The following is a 23,356-nucleotide window of genomic DNA, read 5'->3' as shown; positions in this document are numbered from 1 at the left end:
AAGCAAGGTTTCCCAGCACAAACTACAAAGCAGCAGCTCTCTCCTGGCAGAGGAAATCCCATGCAGTGTTGCCCTGGCGAGATAGTGTTGCTACAGTGAGGCCCAGGGAAAACAGACTGCCTAGGGAAATCCTAGCAAAGCCCTGTGTTTCCCCACAGGAATGTATGTCCGTTTCAGTTCTTTGCCAGCAACGGAGCTCAGAGGCAACGTCAGATTGTGTGTATCTCAGTGAGAGAAAGAACACTGTGACTTCCCCCGTTCCTCTGACGAAAGCAGTTAGAGGGAGAAAAGCGTCCTTTGCTTTCGCTTTCCCGCAATGAGCTCGACAGATCTGCCCTTCGCGAAGGGCCGTTTTCCCCCGGAGAACTGCCTCGCGGTAGCCCTGTTCTGGAAGTGGAACGAGTATGCAGTGTTACCGTTCAGCTAATGTGAAGGCTCGCTTTGGCCCAGGGCAAACGAAGCGCCAGGGGAAATCTTAGCAGAGCCCGGCGCCTTTCCACGGTTCAAAGCGTGGAACTGCAGACTCTTTTGCAAAGAAGAGAGCGCCAAGGCAACAGCAGCCTGCAGATTTCTCAGTGAAAGGGAGAACTCCCTGACTTCATCCAGTCCTCTGAGCAAAGCAGGCAGAAGGAGAGAAACTTTCTTTCCTTCCTCTTTCCTGCAACGAATTCCTCATTTGCTCTTGCAAACGCAAGGCTTCTTCTGAAAAACTACGTCACGGTGCAGGGATCCTTCCAGAGGAGCAACGACATAGTTTTAGCTGGAAGGGCTTGGCAGAGCAGCCGGGGAGAAAAGGCCTCTTGCTATTCTCTTTTCTTTCTGCACAAATGCGGTCAATTGGCACTTGCCAAAGCAAGGTTTCCCAGCACAAACTACACAGCAGCAGCTCTCTCCTGGCAGAGGAAATCCCATGCAGTGTTGCCCTGGCGAGATAGTGTTGCTACAGTGAGGCCCAGGGAAAACAGACTGCCTAGAGAAATCCTAGCAAAGCCCTGTGTTTCCCCACAGGAATGTATGTCCGTTTCAGTTCTTTGCCAGCAACGGAGCTCAGAGGCAACGTCAGATTGTGTGTATCTCAGTGAGAGAAAGAACACTGTGACTTCCCCCGTTCCTCTGACGAAAGCAGTTAGAGGGAGAAAAGCGTCCTTTGCTTTCGCTTTCCCGCAATGAGCTCGACAGATGTGCCCTTCGCGAAGGGCCGTTTTCCCCCGGAGAACTGCCTCGCGGTAGCCCTGTTCTGGAAGTGGAACGAGTATGCAGTGTTAGCGTTCAGCTAATGTGAAGGCTCGCTTTGGCCCAGGGCAAACGAAGCGCCAGGGGAAATCTTAGCAGAGCCCGGCGCCTTTCCACGGTTCAAAGCGTGGAACTGCAGACTCTTTTGCAAAGAAGAGAGCGCCCAGGCAACAGCAGCCTGCACGTTTCTCAGTGAAAGGGAAAACTCCCTGACTTCATCCAGTCCTCTGAGCAAAGCAGGCAGAAGGAGAGAAACTTTCTTGCCTTCCTCTTTCCTGCAACGAGTTCCTCATTTGCTCTTGCAAACGCAAGGCTTCTTCTGAAAAACTACGTCACGGTGCAGGGATCCTTCCAGAGGAGCAACGACATAGTTTTAGCTGGAAGGGCTTGGCAGAGCAGCCGGGGAGAAAAGGCCTCTTGCTATTCTCTTTTCTTTCTGCCCGAATGCGGTCAATTGGCACTTGCCAAAGCAAGGTTTCCCAGCACAAACTACAAAGCAGCAGCTCTCTCCTGGCAGAGGAAATCCCATGCAGTGTTGCCCTGGCGAGATAGTGTTGCTACAGTGAGGCCCAGGGAAAACACACTGCCTAGAGAAATCCTAGCAAAGCCCTGTGTTTCCCCACAGGAATGTATGTCCGTTTCAGTTCTTTGCCAGCAACGGAGCTCAGAGGCAACGTCAGATTGTGTGTATCTCAGTGAGAGAAAGAACACTGTGACTTCCCCCGTTCCTCTGACGAAAGCAGTTAGAGGGAGAAAAGCGTCCTTTGCTTTCGCTTTCCCGCAATGAGCTCGACAGATCTGCCCTTCGCGAAGGGCCGTTTTCCCCCGAAGAACTGCCTCGCGGTAGCCCTATTCTGGAAGTGGAACGAGTATGCAGTGTTAGCGTTCAGCTATTGTGAAGGCTCGCTTTGGCCCAGGGCAAACGAAGCGCCAGGGGAAATCTTAGCAGAGCCCGGCGCCTTTCCACGGTTCAAAGCGTGGAACTGCAGACTCTTTTGCAAAGAAGAGAGCGCCCAGGCAACAGCAGCCTGCAGATTTCTCAGTGAAAGGGAGAACTCCCTGACTTCATCCAGTCGTCTGAGCAAAGCAGGCAGAAGGAGAGAAACTTTCTTTCCTTCCTCTTTCCTGCAACGAATTCCTCATTTGCTCTTGCAAACGCAAGGCTTCTTCTGAAAAACTACGTCACGGTGCAGGGATCCTTCCAGAGGAGCAACGACATAGTTTTAGCTGGAAGGGCTTGGCAGAGCAGCCGGGGAGAAAAGGCCTCTTGCTATTCTCTTTTCTTTCTGCCCAAATGCGGTCAATTGGCACTTGCCAAAGCAAGGTTTCCCAGCACAAACTACAAAGCAGCAGCTCTCTCCTGGCAGAGGAAATCCCATGCAGTGTTGCCCTGGCGAGATAGTGTTGCTACAGTGAGGCCCAGGGAAAACACACTGCCTAGAGAAATCCTAGCAAAGCCCTGTGTTTCCCCACAGGAATGTATGTCCGTTTCAGTTCTTTGCCAGCAACGGAGCTCAGAGGCAACGTCAGATTGTGTGTATCTCAGTGAGAGAAAGAACACTGTGACTTCCCCCGTTCCTCTGACGAAAGCAGTTAGAGGGAGAAAAGCGTCCTTTGCTTTCGCTTTCCCGCAATGAGCTCGACAGATCTGCCCTTCGCGAAGGGCCGTTTTCCCCCGGAGAACTGCCTCCTGGTAGCCCTGTTCTGGAAGTGGAACGAGTATGCAGTGTTACCGTTCAGCTAATGTGAAGGCTCGCTTTGGCCCAGGGCAAACGAAGCGCCAGGGGAAATCTTAGCAGAGCCCGGCGCCTTTCCACGGTTCAAAGCGTGGAACTGCAGACTCTTTTGCAAAGAAGAGAGCGCCCAGGCAACAGAAGCCTGCAGATTTCTCAGTGAAAGGGAGAACTCCCTGACTTCATCCAGTCGTCTGAGCAAAGCAGGCAGAAGGAGAGAAACTTTCTTTCCTTCCTCTTTCCTGCAACGAATTCCTCATTTGCTCTTGCAAACGCAAGGCTTCTTCTGAAAAACTACGTCACGGTGCAGGGATCCTTCCAGAGGAGCAACGACATAGTTTTAGCTGGAAGGGCTTGGCAGAGCAGCCGGGGAGAAAAGGCCTCTTGCTATTCTCTTTTCTTTCTGCCCAAATGCGGTCAATTGGCACTTGCCAAAGCAAGGTTTCCCAGCACAAACTACAAAGCAGCAGCTCTCTCCTGGCAGAGGAAATCCCATGCAGTGTTGCCCTGGCAAGATAGTGTTGCTACAGTGAGGCCCAGGGAAAACACACTGCCTAGAGAAATCCTAGCAAAGCCCTGTGTTTCCCCACAGGAATGTATGTCCGTTTCAGTTCTTTGCCAGCAACGGAGCTCAGAGGCAACGTCAGATTGTGTGTATCTCAGTGAGAGAAAGAACACTGTGACTTCCCCCGTTCCTCTGACGAAAGCAGTTAGAGGGAGAAAAGCGTCCTTTGCTTTCGCTTTCCCGCAATGAGCTCGACAGATGTGCCCTTCGCGAAGGGCCGTTTTCCCCCGGAGAACTGCCTCGCGGTAGCCCTGTTCTGGAAGTGGAACGAGTATGCAGTGTTAGCGTTCAGCTAATGTGAAGGCTCGCTTTGGCCCAGGGCAAACGAAGCGCCAGGGGAAATCTTAGCAGAGCCCGGCGCCTTTCCACGGTTCAAAGCGTGGAACTGCAGACTCTTTTGCAAAGAAGAGAGCGCCCAGGCAACAGCAGCCTGCAGATTTCTCAGTGAAAGGGAGAACTCCCTGACTTCATCCAGTCCTCTGAGCAAAGCAGGCAGAAGGAGAGAAACTTTCTTTCCTTCCTCTTTCCTGCAACGAATTCCTCATTTGCTCTTGCAAACGCAAGGCTTCTTCTGAAAAACTACGTCACGGTGCAGGGATCCTTCCAGAGGAGCAACGACATAGTTTTAGCTGGAAGGGCTTGGCAGAGCAGCCGGGGAGAAAAGGCTTCTTGCTATTCTCTTTTCTTTCTGCCCAAATGCGGTCAATTGGCACTTGCCAAAGCAAGGTTTCCCAGCACAAACTACACAGCAGCAGCTCTCTCCTGGCAGAGGAAATCCCATGCAGTGTTGCCCTGGCGAGATAGTGTTGCTACAGTGAGGCCCAGGGAAAACAGACTGCCTAGAGAAATCCTAGCAAAGCCCTGTGTTTCCCCACAGGAATGTATGTCCGTTTCAGTTCTTTGCCAGCAACGGAGCTCAGAGGCAACGTCAGATTGTGTGTATCTCAGTGAGAGAAAGAACACTGTGACTTCCCCCGTTCCTCTGACGAAAGCAGTTAGAGGGAGAAAAGCGTCCTTTGCTTTCGCTTTCCCGCAATGAGCTCGACAGATCTGCCCTTCGCGAAGGGCCGTTTTCCCCCGGAGAACTGCCTCGCGGTAGCCCTGTTCTGGAAGTGGAACGAGTATGCAGTGTTAGCGTTCAGCTAATGTGAAGGCTCGCTTTGGCCCAGGGCAAACGAAGCGCCGGGGGAAATCTTAGCAGAGCCCGGCGCCTTTCCAAGGTTCAAAGCGTGGAACTGCAGACTCTATTGCAAAGAAGAGAGCGCCCAGGCAACAGCAGCCTGCACGTTTCTCAGTGAAAGGGAGAACTCCCTGACTTCATCCAGTCCTCTGTGCAAAGCAGGCAGAAGGAGAGAAACTTTCTTTCCTTCCTCTTTCCTGCAACGAATTCCTCATTTGCTCTTGCAAACGCAAGGCTTCTTCTGAAAAACTACGTCACGGTGCAGGGATCCTTCCAGAGGAGCAACGACATAGTTTTAGGTGGAAGGGCTTGGGAAAGCAGCCGGGGAGAAAAGGCCTCTTGCTATTCTCTTTTCTTTCTGCCCGAATGCGGTCAATTGGCACTTGCCAAAGCAAGGTTTCCCAGCACAAACTACAAAGCAGGAGCTCTCTCCTGGCAGAGGAAATCCCATGCAGTGTTGCCCTGGCGAGATAGTGTTGCTACAGTGAGGCCCAGGGAAAACAGACTGCCTAGAGAAATCCTAGCAAAGCCCTGTGTTTCCCCACAGGAATGTATGTCCGTTTCAGTTCTTTGCCAGCAACGGAGCTCAGATGCAACGTCAGATTGTGTGTATCTCAGTGAGAGAAAGAACACTGTGACTTCCCCCGTTCCTCTGACGAAAGCAGTTAGAGGGAGAAAAGCGTCCTTTGCTTTCGCTTTCCCGCAATGAGCTCGACAGATCTGCCCTTCGCGAAGGGCCGTTTTCCCCCGGAGAACTGCCTCGCGGTAGCCCTGTTCTGGAAGTGGAACGAGTATGCAGTGTTAGCGTTCAGCTAATGTGAAGGCTCGCTTTGGCCCAGGGCAAACGAAGCGCCGGGGGAAATCTTAGCAGAGCCCGGCGCCTTTCCACGGTTCAAAGCGTGGAACTGCAGACTCTTTTGCAAAGAAGAGAGCGCACAGGCAACAGCAGCCTGCAAATTTCTCAGTGAAAGGGAGAACTCCCTGACTTCATCCAGTTCTCTGAGCAAAGCAGGCAGAGGGAGAGAAACTTTCTTTCCTTCCTCTTTCCTGCAACGAATTGCTCCTTTGCTCTTGCAAACGCAGGGCTTCTTCTGAAAAACTACGTCGCGGTGCAAGGATCCTTCCAGAGGAGCAACGACATAGTTTGAGCTGGAAGGGCTTGGGAAAGCAGCCGGGGAAAAAAGGCCTCTTGCTGTTCTCTTTTCTTTCTGCCTGAATGCGGTCCATTCGCACTTGCCAAAGTAAGGTTTCCCAGCACAAACTACAAAGCAGCAGCTCTCTTGGAAGAGGAAATCCCACGCAGTGTTGCCCTGGCGAGATAGTGTTGCTGCAGTGAGGCCCAGGGAAATCACACTGCCTAGAGAAATCCTAGCAAAGCCCTGTGTTTCCCCACAGGAATGTATGTCAGTTTCAGTTCTTTGCCAGCAACGGAGCTCAGAGGCAACGGCAGATTGTGTGTATCTCAGTGAGAGAAAGAACACTGTGACTTCCCCCGTTCCTCTGACGAAAGCGGTTAGAGGGAGAAAAGCGTCCTTTGCTTTCGCTTTCCCGCAATGAGCTCGGCAGATCTGCCCTTCGCGAAGGGCCGTTTTCCCCCGGAGAACTGCCTCGCGGTAGCCCTGTTCTGGAAGTGGAACGAGTATGCAGTGTTAGCGTTCAGCTATTGTGAAGGCTCGCTTTGGCCCAGGGCAAACGAAGCGCCGGGGGAAGTCTTAGCAGAGCCCGGCGCCTTTCCACTGTTCAAAGCGTGGAACTGCAGACTCTTTTGCAAAGAAGAGAGCGCACAGGCAACAGCCGCCCGCACGTTTCTCAGTGAAAGGGAGAACTCCCTGACTTCATCCAGTTCTCTGAGCAAAGCAGGCAGAGGGAGAGAAACTTTCTTTCCTTCCTCTTTCCTGCAACGAATTCCTCATTTGCTCTTGCAAACGCAAGGCTTCTTCTGAAAATCTACGTCGCGGTGCAAGGATCCTTCCAGAGGAGCAACGACATAGTTTGAGCTGGAAGGGCTTGGGAAAGCAGCCGGGGAAAAAAGGCCTCGTGCTGTTCTCTTTTCTTTCTGCCTGAATGCGGTCAATTCGCACTTGCCAAAGTAAGGTTTCCCAGCACAAACTACAAAGCAGCAGCTCTCTTGGAAGAGGAAATCCCACGCAGTGTTGCCCTGGCGAGATAGTGTTGCTGCAGTGAGGCCCAGGGAAATCACACTGCCTAGAGAAATCCTAGCAAAGCCCTGTGTTTCCCCACAGGAATGTATGTCAGTTTCAGTTCTTTGCCAGCAACGGAGCTCAGAGGCAACGGCAGATTGTGTGTATCTCAGTGAGAGAAAGAACACTGTGACTTCCCCCGTTCCTCTGACGAAAGCGGTTAGAGGGAGAAAAGCGTCCTTTGCTTTCGCTTTCCCGCAATGAGCTCGGCAGATCTGCCCTTCGCGAAGGGCCGTTTTCCCCCGGAGAACTGCCTCGCGGTAGCCCTGTTCTGGAAGTGGAACGAGTATGCAGTGTTAGCGTTCAGCTATTGTGAAGGCTCGCTTTGGCCCAGGGCAAACGAAGCGCCGGGGGAAGTCTTAGCAGAGCCCGGCGCCTTTCCACGGTTCAAAGCGTGGAACTGCAGACTCTTTTGCAAAGAAGAGAGCGCACAGGCAACAGCCGCCCGCACGTTTCTCAGTGAAAGGGAGAACTCCCTGACTTCATCCAGTTCTCTGAGCAAAGCAGGCAGAGGGAGAGAAACTCTTTCCTTCCTCTTTCCTGCAACGAATTGCTCCTTTGCTCTTGCAAACGCAGGGCTTCTTCTGAAAAACTACGTCGCGGTGCAAGGATCCTTCCAGAGGAGCAACGACATAGTTTGAGCTGGAAGGGCTTGGGAAAGCAGCCGGGGAAAAAAGGCCTCTTGCTGTTCTCTTGTCTTTCTGCCTGAATGCGGTCAATTCGCACTTGCCAAAGTAAGGTTTCCCAGCACAAACTACAAAGCAGCAGCTCTCTTGGAAGAGGAAATCCCACGCAGTGTTGCCCTGGCGAGATAGTGTTGCTACAGTGAGGCCCAGGGAAATCACACTGCCTAGAGAAATCCTAGCAAAGCCCTGTGTTTCCCCACAGGAATGTATGTCAGTTTCAGTTCTTTGCCAGCAACGGAGCTCAGAGGCAACGGCAGATTGTGTGTATCTCAGTGAGAGAAAGAACACTGTGACTTCCCCCGTTCCTCTGACGAAAGCGGTTAGAGGGAGAAAAGCGTCCTTTGCTTTCGCTTTCCCGCAATGAGCTCGGCAGATCTGCCCTTCGCGAAGGGCTGTTTTCCCCCGGAGAACTGCCTCGCGGTAGCCCTGTTCTGGAAGTGGAACGAGTATGCAGTGTTAGCGTTCAGCTATTGTGAAGGCTCGCTTTGGCCCAGGGCAAACGAAACGCCGGGGGAAGTCTTAGCAGAGCCCGGCGCCTTTCCACGGTTCAAAGCGTGGAACTGCAGACTCTTTTGCAAAGAAGAGAGCGCACAGGCAAAAGCAGCCCGCACGTTTCTCAGTGAAAGGGAGAACTCCCTGACTTCATCCAGTTCTCTGAGCAAAGCAGGCAGAGGGAGAGAAACTTTCTTTCCTTCCTCTTTCCTGCAACGAATTCCTCATTTGCTCTTGCAAAAGCAGGGCTTCTTCTGAAAAACTACGTCGCGGTGCAAGGATCCTTCCAGAGGAGCAACGACATAGTTTGAGCTGGAAGGGCTTGGGAAAGCAGCCGGGGAAAAAAGGCCTCTTGCTGTTCTCTTTTCTTTCTGCCTGAATGCGGTCAATTGGCACTTGCCAAAGCAAGGTTTCCCAGCAGAAACTACAAACCAGCAGCTCTCTCCTGGCAGAGGAAATCCCATGCAGTGTTGCCCTGGCGAGATAGTGTTGCTACAGTGAGGCCCAGGGAAAACACACTGCCTAGACAAATCCTAGCAAAGCCCTGTGTTTCCCCACAGGAATGTATGTCCGTTTCAGTTCTTTGCCAGCAACGGAACTCAGAGGCAACGTCAGATTGTGTGTATCTCAGTGAGAGAAAGAACACTGTGACTTCCCCCGTTCCTCTGACGAAAGCAGTTAGAGGGAGAAAAGCGTCCTTTGCTTTCGCTTTCCCGCAATGAGCTCGACAGATCTGCCCTTCGCGAAGGGCCGTTTTCCCCCGGAGAACTGCCTCGCGGTAGCCCTGTTCTGGAAGTGGAACGAGTATGCAGTGTTAGCGTTCAGCTAATGTGAAGGCTCGCTTTGGCCCAGGGCAAACGAAGCGCCGGGGGAAATCTTAGCAGAGCCCGGCGCCTTTCCACGGTTCAAAGCGTGGAACTGCAGACTCTTTTGCAAAGAAGAGAGCGCACAGGCAACAGCAGCCTGCACGTTTCTCAGTGAAAGGGAGAACTCCCTGACTTCATCCAGTCCTCTGAGCAAAGCAGGCAGAAGGAGAGAAACTTTCTTTCCTTCCTCTTTCCTGCAACGAATTCCTCATTTGCTCTTGCAAACGCAAGGCTTCTTCTGAAAAACTACGTCACGGTGCAGGGATCCTTCCAGAGGAGCAACGACATAGTTTTAGCTGGAAGGGCTTGGGAAAGCAGCCGGGGAGAAAAGGCCTCTTGCTATTCTCTTTTCTTTCTGCCCGAATGCGGTCATTTGGCACTTGCTAAAGCAAGGTTTCCCAGCACAAACTACAAAGCAGGAGCTCTCTCCTGGCAGAGGAAATCCCATGCAGTGTTGCCCTGGCGAGATAGTGTTGCTACAGTGAGGGCCAGGGAAAACAGACTGCCTAGAGAAATCCTAGCAAAGCCCTGTGTTTCCCCACAGGAATGTATGTCCGTTTCAGTTCTTTGCCAGCAACGGAGCTCAGATGCAACGTCAGATTGTGTGTATCTCAGTGAGAGAAAGAACACTGTGACTTCCCCCGTTCCTCTGATGAAAGCAGTTAGAGGGAGAAAAGCGTCCTTTGCTTTCGCTTTCCCGCAATGAGCTCGACAGATCTGCCCTTCGCGAAGGGCCGTTTTCCCCCGGAGAACTGCCTCGCGGTAGCCCTGTTCTGGAAGTGGAACGAGTATGCAGTGTTAGCGTTCAGCTAATGTGAAGGCTCGCTTTGGCCCTGGGCAAACGAAGCGCCGGGGGAAATCTTAGCAGAGCCCGGCGCCTTTCCACGGTTCAAAGCGTGGAACTGCAGACTCTTTTGCAAAGAAGAGAGCGCCCAGGCAACAGCAGCCTGCACGTTTCTCAGTGAAAGGGAGAACTCCCTGACTTCATCCAGTCCTCTGAGCAAAGCAGGCAGAAGGAGAGAAACTTTCTTGCCTTCCTCTTTCCTGCAACGAATTCCTCATTTGCTCTTGCAAACGCAAGGCTTCTTCTAAAAAACTACGTCACGGTGCAGGGATCCTTCCAGAGGAGCAACGACATAGTTTTAGCTGGAAGGGCTTGCGAAAGCAGCCGGGGAGAAAAGGCCTCTTGCTATTCTCTTTTCTTTCTGCACGAATGCGGTCAATTGGCACTTGCCAAAGCAAGGTTTCCCAGCACAAACTACAAAGCAGGAGCTCTCTCCTGGCAGAGGAAATCCCATGCAGTGTTGCCCTGGCGAGATAGTGTTGCTACAGTGAGGCCCAGGGAAAACAGACTGCCTAGAGAAATCCTAGCAAAGCCCTGTGTTTCCCCACAGGAATGTATGTCCGTTTCAGTTCTTTGCCAGCAACGGAGCTCAGAGGCAACGTCAGATTGTGTGTATCTCAGTGAGAGAAAGAACACTGTGACTTCCCCCGTTCCTCTGACGAAAGCAGTTAGTGGGAGAAAAGCGTCCTTTGCTTTCGCTTTCCCGCAATGAGCTGGACAGATCTGCCCTTCGCGAAGGGCCGTTTTCCCCCGGAGAACTGCCTCGCGGTAGCCCTGTTCTGGAAGTGGAACGAGTATGCAGTGTTAGCGTTCAGCTAATGTGAAGGCTCGCTTTGGCCCAGGGCAAACGAAGCGCCAGGGGAAATCTTAGCAGAGCCCGGCGCCTTTCCACAGTTCAAAGCGTGGAACTGCAGACTCTTTTGCAAAGAAGAGAGCGCCCAGGCAACAGCAGCCTGCAGATTTCTCAGTGAAAGGGAGAACTCCCTGACTTCATCCAGTCGTCTGAGCAAAGCAGGCAGAAGGAGAGAAACTTTCTTTCCTTCCTCTTTCCTGCAACGAATTCCTCATTTGCTCTTGCAAACGCAAGGCTTCTTCTGAAAAACTACGTCACGGTGCAGGGATCCTTCCAGAGGAGCAACGACATAGTTTTAGCTGGAAGGGCTTGGCAGAGCAGCCGGGGAGAAAAGGCCTCTTGCTATTCTCTTTTCTTTCTGCCCAAATGCGGTCAATTGGCACTTGCCAAAGCAAGGTTTCCCAGCACAAACTACAAAGCAGCAGCTCTCTCCTGGCAGAGGAAATCCCATGCAGTGTTGCCCTGGCGAGATAGTGTTGCTACAGTGAGGCCCAGGGAAAACAGACTGCCTAGAGAAATCCTAGCAAAGCCCTGTGTTTCCCCACAGGAATGTATGTCCGTTTCAGTTCTTTGCCAGCAACGGAGCTCAGAGGCAACGTCAGATTGTGTGTATCTCAGTGAGAGAAAGAACACTGTGACTTCCCCCGTTCCTCTGACGAAAGCAGTTAGAGGGAGAAAAGCGTCCTTTGCTTTCGCTTTCCCGCAATGAGCTCGACAGATGTGCCCTTCGCGAAGGGCTGTTTTCCCCCGGAGAACTGCCTCGCGGTAGCCCTGTTCTGGAAGTGGAACGAGTATGCAGTGTTAGCGTTCAGCTAATGTGAAGGCTCGCTTTGGCCCAGGGCAAACGAAGCGCCGGGGGAAGTCTTAGCAGAGCCCGGCGCCTTTCCACGGTTCAAAGCGTGGAACTGCAGACTCTTTTGCAAAGAAGAGAGCGCACAGGCAACAGCCGCCCGCACGTTTCTCAGTGAAAGGGAGAACTCCCTGACTTCATCCAGTTCTCTGAGCAAAGCAGTCAGAGGGAGAGAAACTCTTTCCTTCCTCTTTCCTGCAACGAATTGCTCCTTTGCTCTTGCAAACGCAGGGCTTCTTCTGAAAAACTACGTCGCGGTGCAAGGATCCTTCCAGAGGAGCAACGACATAGTTTGAGCTGGAAGGGCTTGGGAAAGCAGCCGGGGAAAAAAGGCCTCTTGCTGTTCTCTTGTCTTTCTGCCTGAATGCGGTCAATTCGCACTTGCCAAAGTAAGGTTTCCCAGCACAAACTACAAAGCAGCAGCTCTCTTGGAAGAGGAAATCCCACGCAGTGTGGCCCTGGCGAGATAGTGTTGCTACAGTGAGGCCCAGGGAAATCACACTGCCTAGAGAAATCCTAGCAAAGCCCTGTGTTTCCCCACAGGAATGTATGTCCGTTTCAGTTCTTTGCCAGCAACGGAGCTCAGAGGCAACGGCAGATTGTGTGTATCTCAGTGAGAGAAAGAACACTGTGACTTCCCCCGTTCCTCTGACGAAAGCAGTTAGAGGGAGAAAAGCGTCCTTTGCTTTCGCTTTCCCGCAATGAGCTCGACAGATCTGCCCTTCGCGAAGGGCCGTTTTCCCCCGGAGAACTGCCTCGCGGTAGCCCTGTTCTGGAAGTGGAACGAGTATGCAGTGTTAGCGTTCAGCTAATGTGAAGGCTCGCTTTGGCCCAGGGCAAACGAAGCGCCAGGGGAAATCTTAGCAGAGCCCGGCGCCTTTCCACGGTTCAAAGCGTGGAACTGCAGACTCTTTTGCAAAGAAGAGAGCGCCAAGGCAACAGCAGCCTGCAGATTTCTCAGTGAAAGGGAGAACTCCCTGACTTCATCCAGTCCTCTGAGCAAAGCAGGCAGAAGGAGAGAAACTTTCTTTCCTTCCTCTTTCCTGCAACGAATTCCTCATTTGCTCTTGCAAACGCAAGGCTTCTTCTGAAAAACTACGTCACGGTGCAGGGATCCTTCCAGAGGAGCAACGACATAGTTTTAGCTGGAAGGGCTTGGCAGAGCAGCCGGGGAGAAAAGGCCTCTTGCTATTCTCTTTTCTTTCTGCCCGAATGCGGTCAATTGGCACTTGCCAAAGCAAGGTTTCCCAGCACAAACTACAAAGCAGCAGCTCTCTCCTGGCAGAGGAAATCCCATGCAGTGTTGCCCTGGCGAGATAGTGTTGCTACAGTGAGGCCCAGGGAAAACACACTGCCTAGAGAAATCCTAGCAAAGCCCTGTGTTTCCCCACAGGAATGTATGTCCGTTTCAGTTCTTTGCCAGCAACGGAGCTCAGAGGCAACGTCAGATTGTGTGTATCTCAGTGAGAGAAAGAACACTGTGACTTCCCCCGTTCCTCTGACGAAAGCAGTTAGAGGGAGAAAAGCGTCCTTTGCTTTCGCTTTCCCGCAATGAGCTCGACAGATCTGCCCTTCGTGAAGGGCCGTTTTCCCCCGAAGAACTGCCTCGCGGTAGCCCTATTCTGGAAGTGGAACGAGTATGCAGTGTTAGCGTTCAGCTATTGTGAAGGCTCGCTTTGGCCCAGGGCAAACGAAGCGCCAGGGGAAATCTTAGCAGAGCCCGGCGCCTTTCCACGGTTCAAAGCGTGGAACTGCAGACTCTTTTGCAAAGAAGAGAGCGCCCAGGCAACAGCAGCCTGCAGATTTCTCAGTGAAAGGGAGAACTCCCTGACTTCATCCAGTCCTCTGAGCAAAGCAGGCAGAAGGAGAGAAACTTTCTTTCCTTCCTCTTTCCTGCAACGAATTCCTCATTTGCTCTTGCAAACGCAAGGCTTCTTCTGAAAAACTACGTCACGGTGCAGGGATCCTTCCAGAGGAGCAACGACATAGTTTTAGCTGGAAGGGCTTGGCAGAGCAGCCGGGGAGAAAAGGCCTCTTGCTATTCTCTTTTCTTTCTGCCCAAATGCGGTCAATTGGCACTTGCCAAAGCAAGGTTTCCCAGCACAAACTACAAAGCAGCAGCTCTCTCCTGGCAGAGGAAATCCCATGCAGTGTTGCCCTGGCGAGATAGTGTTGCTACAGTGAGGCCCAGGGAAAACACACTGCCTAGAGAAATCCTAGCAAAGCCCTGTGTTTCCCCACAGGAATGTATGTCCGTTTCAGTTCTTTGCCAGCAACGGAGCTCAGAGGCAACGTCAGATTGTGTGTATCTCAGTGAGAGAAAGAACACTGTGACTTCCCCCGTTCCTCTGACGAAAGCAGTTAGAGGGAGAAAAGCGTCCTTTGCTTTCGCTTTCCCGCAATGAGCTCGACAGATCTGCCCTTCGCGAAGGGCCGTTTTCCCCCGGAGAACTGCCTCGCGGTAGCCCTGTTCTGGAAGTGGAACGAGTATGCAGTGTTAGCGTTCAGCTAATCTGAAGGCTCGCTTTGGCCCAGGGCAAACGAAGCGCCAGGGGAAATCTTAGCAGAGCCCGGCGCCTTTCCACGGTTCAAAGCGTGGAACTGCAGACTCTTTTGCAAAGAAGAGAGCGCCCAGGCAACAGCAGCCTGCAGATTTCTCAGTGAAAGGGAGAACTCCCTGACTTCATCCAGTCCTCTGAGCAAAGCAGGCAGAAGGAGAGAAACTTTCTTTCCTTCCTCTTTCCTGCAACGAATTCCTCATTTGCTCTTGCAAACGCAAGGCTTCTTCTGAAAAACTACGTCACGGTGCAGGGATCCTTCCAGAGGAGCAACGACATAGTTTTAGCTGGAAGGGCTTGGCAGAGCAGCCGGGGAGAAAAGGCCTCTTGCTATTCTCTTTTCTTTCTGCCCAAATGCGGTCAATTGGCACTTGCCAAAGCAAGGTTTCCCAGCACAAACTACACAGCAGCAGCTCTCTCCTGGCAGAGGACATCCCATGCAGTGTTGCCCTGGCGAGATAGTGTTGCTACAGTGAGGCCCAGGGAAAACACACTGCCTAGAGAAATCCTAGCAAAGCCCTGTGTTTCCCCACAGGAATGTATGTCCGTTTCAGTTCTTTGCCAGCAACGGAGCTCAGAGGCAACGTCAGATTGTGTGTATCTCAGTGAGAGAAAGAACACTGTGACTTCCCCCGTTCCTCTGACGAAAGCAGTTAGAGGGAGAAAAGCGTCCTTTGCTTTCGCTTTCCCGCAATGAGCTCGACAGATCTGCCCTTCGCGAAGGGCCGTTTTCCCCCGGAGAACTGCCTCGCGGTAGCCCTGTTCTGGAAGTGGAACGAGTATGCAGTGTTAGCGTTCAGCTAATGTGAAGGCTCGCTTTGGCCCAGGGCAAACGAAGCGCCAGGGGAAATCTTAGCAGAGCCCGGCGCCTTTCCACGGTTCAAAGCGTGGAACTGCAGACTCTTTTGCAAAGAAGAGAGCGCCCAGGCAACAGCAGCCTGCAGATTTCTCAGTGAAAGGGAGAACTCCCTGACTTCATCCAGTCCTCTGAGCAAAGCAGGCAGAAGGAGAGAAACTTTCTTTCCTTCCTCTTTCCTGCAACGAATTCCTCATTTGCTCTTGCAAACGCAAGGCTTCTTCTGAAAAACTACGTCACGGTGCAGGGATCCTTCCAGAGGAGCAACGACATAGTTTTAGCTGGAAGGGCTTGGCAGAGCAGCCGGGGAGAAAAGGCCTCTTGCTATTCTCTTTTCTTTCTGCCCAAATGCGGTCAATTGGCACTTGCCAAAGCAAGGTTTCCCAGCACAAACTACAAAGCAGCAGCTCTCTCCTGGCAGAGGAAATCCCATGCAGTGTTGCCCTGGCGAGATAGTGTTGCTACAGTGAGGCCCAGGGAAAAAAGACTGCCTAGGGAAATCCTAGCAAAGCCCTGTGTTTCCCCACAGGAATGTATGTCCGTTTCAGTTCTTTGCCAGCAACGGAGCTCAGAGGCAACGTCAGATTGTGTGTATCTCAGTGAGAGAAAGAACACTGTGACTTCCCCCGTTCCTCTGACGAAAGCAGTTAGAGGGAGAAAAGCGTCCTTTGCTTTCGCTTTCCCGCAATGAGCTCGACAGATCTGCCCTTCGCGAAGGGCCGTTTTCCCCCGGAGAACTGCCTCGCGGTAGCCCTGTTCTGGAAGTGGAACGAGTATGCAGTGTTAGCGTTCAGCTAATGTGAAGGCTCGCTTTGGCCCAGGGCAAACGAAGCGCCAGGGGAAATCTTAGCAGAGCCCGGCGCCTTTCCACGGTTCAAAGCGTGGAACTGCAGACTCTTTTGCAAAGAAGAGAGCGCCCAGGCAACAGCAGCCTGCAGATTTCTCAGTGAAAGGGAGAACTCCCTGACTTCATCCAGTCCTCTGAGCAAAGCAGGCAGAAGGAGAGAAACTTTCTTTCCTTCCTCTTTCCTGCAACGAATTCCTCATTTGCTCTTGCAAACGCAAGGCTTCTTCTGAAAAACTACGTCACGGTGCAGGGATCCTTCCAGAGGAGCAACGACATAGTTTTAGCTGGAAGGGCTTGGCAGAGCAGCCGGGGAGAAAAGGCCTCTTGCTATTCTCTTTTCTTTCTGCCCAAATGCGGTCAATTGGCACTTGCCAAAGCAAGGTTTCCCAGCACAAACTACAAAGCAGCAGCTCTCTCCTGGCAGAGGAAATCCCATGCAGTGTTGCCCTGGCGAGATAGTGTTGCTACAGTGAGGCCCAGGGAAAAAAGACTGCCTAGGGAAATCCTAGCAAAGCCCTGTGTTTCCCCACAGGAATGTATGTCCGTTTCAGTTCTTTGCCAGCAACGGAGCTCAGAGGCAACGTCAGATTGTGTGTATCTCAGTGAGAGAAAGAACACTGTGACTTCCCCCGTTCCTCTGACGAAAGCAGTTAGAGGGAGAAAAGCGTCCTTTGCTTTCGCTTTCCCGCAATGAGCTCGACAGATCTGCCCTTCGCGAAGGGCCGTTTTCCCCCGGAGAACTGCCTCGCGGTAGCCCTGTTCTGGAAGTGGAACGAGTATGCAGTGTTAGCGTTCAGCTAATGTGAAGGCTCGCTTTGGCCCAGGGCAAACGAAGCGCCAGGGGAAATCTTAGCAGAGCCCGGCGCCTTTCCACGGTTCAAAGCGTGGAACTGCAGACTCTTTTGCAAAGAAGAGAGCGCCCAGGCAACAGAAGCCTGCAGATTTCTCAGTGAAAGGGAGAACTCCCTGACTTCATCCAGTCGTCTGAGCAAAGCAGGCAGAAGGAGAGAAACTTTCTTTCCTTCCTCTTTCCTGCAACGAATTCCTCATTTGCTCTTGCAAACGCAAGGCTTCTTCTGAAAAACTACGTCACGGTGCAGGGATCCTTCCAGAGGAGCAACGACATAGTTTTAGCTGGAAGGGCTTGGCAGAGCAGCCGGGGAGAAAAGGCCTCTTGCTATTCTCTTTTCTTTCTGCCCAAATGCGGTCAATTGGCACTTGCCAAAGCAAGGTTTCCCAGCACAAACTACAAAGCAGCAGCTCTCTCCTGGCAGAGGAAATCCCATGCAGTGTTGCCCTGGCAAGATAGTGTTGCTACAGTGAGGCCCAGGGAAAACACACTGCCTAGAGAAATCCTAGCAAAGCCCTGTGTTTCCCCACAGGAATGTATGTCCGTTTCAGTTCTTTGCCAGCAACGGAGCTCAGAGGCAACGTCAGATTGTGTGTATCTCAGTGAGAGAAAGAACACTGTGACTTCCCCCGTTCCTCTGACGAAAGCAGTTAGAGGGAGAAAAGCGTCCTTTGCTTTCGCTTTCCCGCAATGAGCTCGACAGATCTGCCCTTCGCGAAGGGCCGTTTTCCCCCGGAGAACTGCCTCGCGGTAGCCCTGTTCTGGAAGTGGAACGAGTATGCAGTGTTAGCGTTCAGCTAATGTGAAGGCTCGCTTTGGCCCAGGGCAAACGAAGCGCCGGGGGAAATCTTAGCAGAGCCCGGCGCCTTTCCAAGGTTCAAAGCGTGGAACTGCAGACTCTATTGCAAAGAAGAGAGCGCCCAGGCAACAGCAGCCTGCACGTTTCTCAGTGAAAGGGAGAACTCCCTGACTTCATCCAGTCCTCTGAGCAAAGCAGGCAGAAGGAGAGAAACTTTCTTTCCTTCCTCTTTCCTGCAACGAATTCCTCATTTGCTCTTGCAAACGCAAGGCTTCTTCTGAAAAACTACGTCACGGTGCAGGGATCCTTCCAGAGGAGCAACGACATAGTTTTAGGTGGAAGGGCTTGGGAAAGCAGCTGGGGAGAAAAGGCCTCTTGCTATTCTCTTTTCTTTCTGCCCGAATGCGGTCAATTGGCACTTGCCAAAGCAAGGTTTCCCAGCACAAACTACAAAGCAGGAGCTCTCTCCTGGCAGAGGAAATCCCATGCAGTGTTGCCCTGGCGAGATAGTGTTGCTACAGTGAGGCCCAGGGAAAACAGACTGCCTAGAGAAATCCTAGCAAAGCCCTGTGTTTCCCCACAGGAATGTATGTCCGTTTCAGTTCTTTGCCAGCAACGGAGCTCAGATGCAACGTCAGATTGTGTGTATCTCAGTGAGAGAAAGAACACTGTGACTTCCCCCGTTCCTCTGACGAAAGCAGTTAGAGGGAGAAAAGCGTCCTTTGCTTTCGCTTTCCCGCAATGAGCTCGACAGATCTGCCCTTCGCGAAGGGCCGTTTTCCCCCGGAGAACTGCCTCGCGGTAGCCCTGTTCTGGAAGTGGAACGAGTATGCAGTGTTAGCGTTCAGCTAATGTGAAGGCTCGCTTTGGCCCAGGGCAAACGAAGCGCCGGGGGAAATCTTAGCAGAGCCCGGCGCCTTTCCACGGTTCAAAGCGTGGAACTGCAGACTCTTTTGCAAAGAAGAGAGCGCACAGGCAACAGCAGCCTGCAAATTTCTCAGTGAAAGGGAGAACTCCCTGACTTCATCCAGTTCTCTGAGCAAAGCAGGCAGAGGGAGAGAAACTTTCTTTCCTTCCTCTTTCCTGCAACGAATTGCTCCTTTGCTCTTGCAAACGCAGGGCTTCTTCTGAAAAACTACGTCGCGGTGCAAGGATCCTTCCAGAGGAGCAACGACATAGTTTGAGCTGGAAGGGCTTGGGAAAGCAGCCGGGGAAAAAAGGCCTCTTGCTGTTCTCTTTTCTTTCTGCCTGAATGCGGTCCATTCGCACTTGCCAAAGTAAGGTTTCCCAGCACAAACTACAAAGCAGCAGCTCTCTTGGAAGAGGAAATCCCACGCAGTGTTGCCCTGGCGAGATAGTGTTGCTGCAGTGAGGCCCAGGGAAATCACACTGCCTAGAGAAATCCTAGCAAAGCCCTGTGTTTCCCCACAGGAATGTATGTCAGTTTCAGTTCTTTGCCAGCAACGGAGCTCAGAGGCAACGGCAGATTGTGTGTATCTCAGTGAGAGAAAGAACACTGTGACTTCCCCCGTTCCTCTGACGAAAGCGGTTAGAGGGAGAAAAGCGTCCTTTGCTTTCGCTTTCCCGCAATGAGCTCGGCAGATCTGCCCTTCGCGAAGGGCCGTTTTCCCCCGGAGAACTGCCTCGCGGTAGCCCTGTTCTGGAAGTGGAACGAGTATGCAGTGTTAGCGTTCAGCTATTGTGAAGGCTCGCTTTGGCCCAGGGCAAACGAAGCGCCGGGGGAAGTCTTAGCAGAGCCCGGCGCCTTTCCACGGTTCAAAGCGTGGAACTGCAGACTCTTTTGCAAAGAAGAGAGCGCACAGGCAACAGCCGCCCGCACGTTTCTCAGTGAAAGGGAGAACTCCCTGACTTCATCCAGTTCTCTGAGCAAAGCAGGCAGAGGGAGAGAAACTCTTTCCTTCCTCTTTCCTGCAACGAATTGCTCCTTTGCTCTTGCAAACGCAGGGCTTCTTCTGAAAAACTACGTCGCGGTGCAAGGATCCTTCCAGAGGAGCAACGACATAGTTTGAGCTGGAAGGGCTTGGGAAAGCAGCCGGGGAAAAAAGGCCTCTTGCTGTTCTCTTGTCTTTCTGCCTGAATGCGGTCAATTCGCACTTGCCAAAGTAAGGTTTCCCAGCACAAACTACAAAGCAGCAGCTCTCTTGGAAGAGGAAATCCCACGCAGTGTTGCCCTGGCGAGATAGTGTTGCTACAGTGAGGCCCAGGGAAATCACACTGCCTAGAGAAATCCTAGCAAAGCCCTGTGTTTCCCCACAGGAATGTATGTCAGTTTCAGTTCTTTGCCAGCAACGGAGCTCAGAGGCAACGGCAGATTGTGTGTATCTCAGTGAGAGAAAGAACACTGTGACTTCCCCCGTTCCTCTGACGAAAGCGGTTAGAGGGAGAAAAGCGTCCTTTGCTTTCGCTTTCCCGCAATGAGCTCGGCAGATCTGCCCTTCGCGAAGGGCTGTTTTCCCCCGGAGAACTGCCTCGCGGTAGCCCTGTTCTGGAAGTGGAACGAGTATGCAGTGTTAGCGTTCAGCTATTGTGAAGGCTCGCTTTGGCCCAGGGCAAACGAAACGCCGGGGGAAGTCTTAGCAGAGCCCGGCGCCTTTCCACGGTTCAAAGCGTGGAACTGCAGACTCTTTTGCAAAGAAGAGAGCGCACAGGCAAAAGCAGCCCGCACGTTTCTCAGTGAAAGGGAGAACTCCCTGACTTCATCCAGTTCTCTGAGCAAAGCAGGCAGAGGGAGAGAAACTTTCTTTCCTTCCTCTTTCCTGCAACGAATTCCTCATTTGCTCTTGCAAAAGCAGGGCTTCTTCTGAAAAACTACGTCGCGGTGCAAGGATCCTTCCAGAGGAGCAACGACATAGTTTGAGCTGGAAGGGCTTGGGAAAGCAGCCGGGGAAAAAAGGCCTCTTGCTGTTCTCTTTTCTTTCTGCCTGAATGCGGTCAATTGGCACTTGCCAAAGCAAGGTTTCCCAGCAGAAACTACAAACCAGCAGCTCTCTCCTGGCAGAGGAAATCCCATGCAGTGTTGCCCTGGCGAGATAGTGTTGCTACAGTGAGGCCCAGGGAAAACACACTGCCTAGACAAATCCTAGCAAAGCCCTGTGTTTCCCCACAGGAATGTATGTCCGTTTCAGTTCTTTGCCAGCAACGGAGCTCAGAGGCAACGTCAGATTGTGTGTATCTCAGTGAGAGAAAGAACACTGTGACTTCCCCCGTTCCTCTGACGAAAGCAGTTAGAGGGAGAAAAGCGTCCTTTGCTTTCGCTTTCCCGCAATGAGCTCGACAGATCTGCCCTTCGCGAAGGGCCGTTTTCCCCCGGAGAACTGCCTCGCGGTAGCCCTGTTCTGGAAGTGGAACGAGTATGCAGTGTTAGCGTTCAGCTAATGTGAAGGCTCGCTTTGGCCCAGGGCAAACGAAGCGCCGGGGGAAATCTTAGCAGAGCCCGGCGCCTTTCCACGGTTCAAAGCGTGGAACTGCAGACTCTTTTGCAAAGAAGAGAGCGCACAGGCAACAGCAGCCTGCACGTTTCTCAGTGAAAGGGAGAACTCCCTGACTTCATCCAGTCCTCTGAGCAAAGCAGGCAGAAGGAGAGAAACTTTCTTTCCTTCCTCTTTCCTGCAACGAATTCCTCATTTGCTCTTGCAAACGCAAGGCTTCTTCTGAAAAACTACGTCACGGTGCAGGGATCCTTCCAGAGGAGCAACGACATAGTTTTAGCTGGAAGGGCTTGGGAAAGCAGCCGGGGAGAAAAGGCCTCTTGCTATTCTCTTTTCTTTCTGCCCGAATGCGGTCATTTGGCACTTGCTAAAGCAAGGTTTCCCAGCACAAACTACAAAGCAGGAGCTCTCTCCTGGCAGAGGAAATCCCATGCAGTGTTGCCCTGGCGAGATAGTGTTGCTACAGTGAGGGCCAGGGAAAACAGACTGCCTAGAGAAATCCTAGCAAAGCCCTGTGTTTCCCCACAGGAATGTATGTCCGTTTCAGTTCTTTGCCAGCAACGGAGCTCAGATGCAACGTCAGATTGTGTGTATTTCAGTGAGAGAAAGAACACTGTGACTTCCCCCGTTCCTCTGATGAAAGCAGTTAGAGGGAGAAAAGCGTCCTTTGCTTTCGCTTTCCCGCAATGAGCTCGACAGATCTGCCCTTCGCGAAGGGCCGTTTTCCCCCGGAGAACTGCCTCGCGGTAGCCCTGTTCTGGAAGTGGAACGAGTATGCAGTGTTAGCGTTCAGCTAATGTGAAGGCTCGCTTTGGCCCTGGGCAAACGAAGCGCCGGGGGAAATCTTAGCAGAGCCCGGCGCCTTTCCACGGTTCAAAGCGTGGAACTGCAGACTCTTTTGCAAAGAAGAGAGCGCCCAGGCAACAGCAGCCTGCACGTTTCTCAGTGAAAGGGAGAACTCCCTGACTTCATCCAGTCCTCTGAGCAAAGCAGGCAGAAGGAGAGAAACTTTCTTTCCTTCCTCTTTCCTGCAACGAATTCCTCATTTGCTCTTGCAAACGCAAGGCTTCTTCTGAAAAACTACGTCACGGTGCAGGGATCCTTCCAGAGGAGCAACGACATAGTTTTAGCTGGAAGGGCTTGGCAGAGCAGCCGGGGAGAAAAGGCCTCTTGCTATTCTCTTTTCTTTCTGCCCAAATGCGGTCAATTGGCACTTGCCAAAGCAAGGTTTCCCAGCACAAACTACACAGCAGCAGCTCTCTCCTGGCAGAGGACATCCCATGCAGTGTTGCCCTGGCGAGATAGTGTTGCTACAGTGAGGCCCAGGGAAAACACACTGCCTAGAGAAATCCTAGCAAAGCCCTGTGTTTCCCCACAGGAATGTATGTCCGTTTCAGTTCTTTGCCAGCAACGGAGCTCAGAGGCAACGTCAGATTGTGTGTATCTCAGTGAGAGAAAGAACACTGTGACTTCCCCCGTTCCTCTGACGAAAGCAGTTAGAGGGAGAAAAGCGTCCTTTGCTTTCGCTTTCCCGCAATGAGCTCGACAGATCTGCCCTTCGCGAAGGGCCGTTTTCCCCCGGAGAACTGCCTCGCGGTAGCCCTGTTCTGGAAGTGGAACGAGTATGCAGTGTTAGCGTTCAGCTAATGTGAAGGCTCGCTTTGGCCCAGGGCAAACGAAGCGCCGGGGGAAATCTTAGCAGAGCCCGGCGCCTTTCCAAGGTTCAAAGCGTGGAACTGCAGACTCTATTGCAAAGAAGAGAGCGCCCAGGCAACAGCAGCCTGCACGTTTCTCAGTGAAAGGGAGAACTCCCTGACTTCATCCAGTCCTCTGAGCAAAGCAGGCAGAAGGAGAGAAACTTTCTTTCCTTCCTCTTTCCTGCAACGAATTCCTCATTTGCTCTTGCAAACGCAAGGCTTCTTCTGAAAAACTACGTCACGGTGCAGGGATCCTTCCAGAGGAGCAACGACATAGTTTTAGGTGGAAGGGCTTGGGAAAGCAGCCGGGGAGAAAAGGCCTCTTGCTATTCTCTTTTCTTTCTGCCCGAATGCGGTCAATTGGCACTTGCCAAAGCAAGGTTTCCCAGCACAAACTACAAAGCAGGAGCTCTCTCCTGGCAGAGGAAATCCCATGCAGTGTTGCCCTGGCGAGATAGTGTTGCTACAGTGAGGCCCAGGGAAAACAGACTGCCTAGAGAAATCCTAGCAAAGCCCTGTGTTTCCCCACAGGAATGTATGTCCGTTTCAGTTCTTTGCCAGCAACGGAGCTCAGATGCAACGTCAGATTGTGTGTATCTCAGTGAGAGAAAGAACACTGTGACTTCCCCCGTTCCTCTGACGAAAGCAGTTAGAGGGAGAAAAGCGTCCTTTGCTTTCGCTTTCCCGCAATGAGCTCGACAGATCTGCCCTTCGCGAAGGGCCGTTTTCCCCCGGAGAACTGCCTCGCGGTAGCCCTGTTCTGGAAGTGGAACGAGTATGCAGTGTTAGCGTTCAGC

The sequence above is a fragment of the Elephas maximus genome, chromosome 18 (assembly GCF_024166365.1).
Source record: "Elephas maximus indicus isolate mEleMax1 chromosome 18, mEleMax1 primary haplotype, whole genome shotgun sequence".
In the NCBI taxonomy this organism is placed as follows: Eukaryota; Metazoa; Chordata; class Mammalia; order Proboscidea; family Elephantidae; genus Elephas; species Elephas maximus.
Note: the sequence above shows the minus strand (reverse complement) of the source record.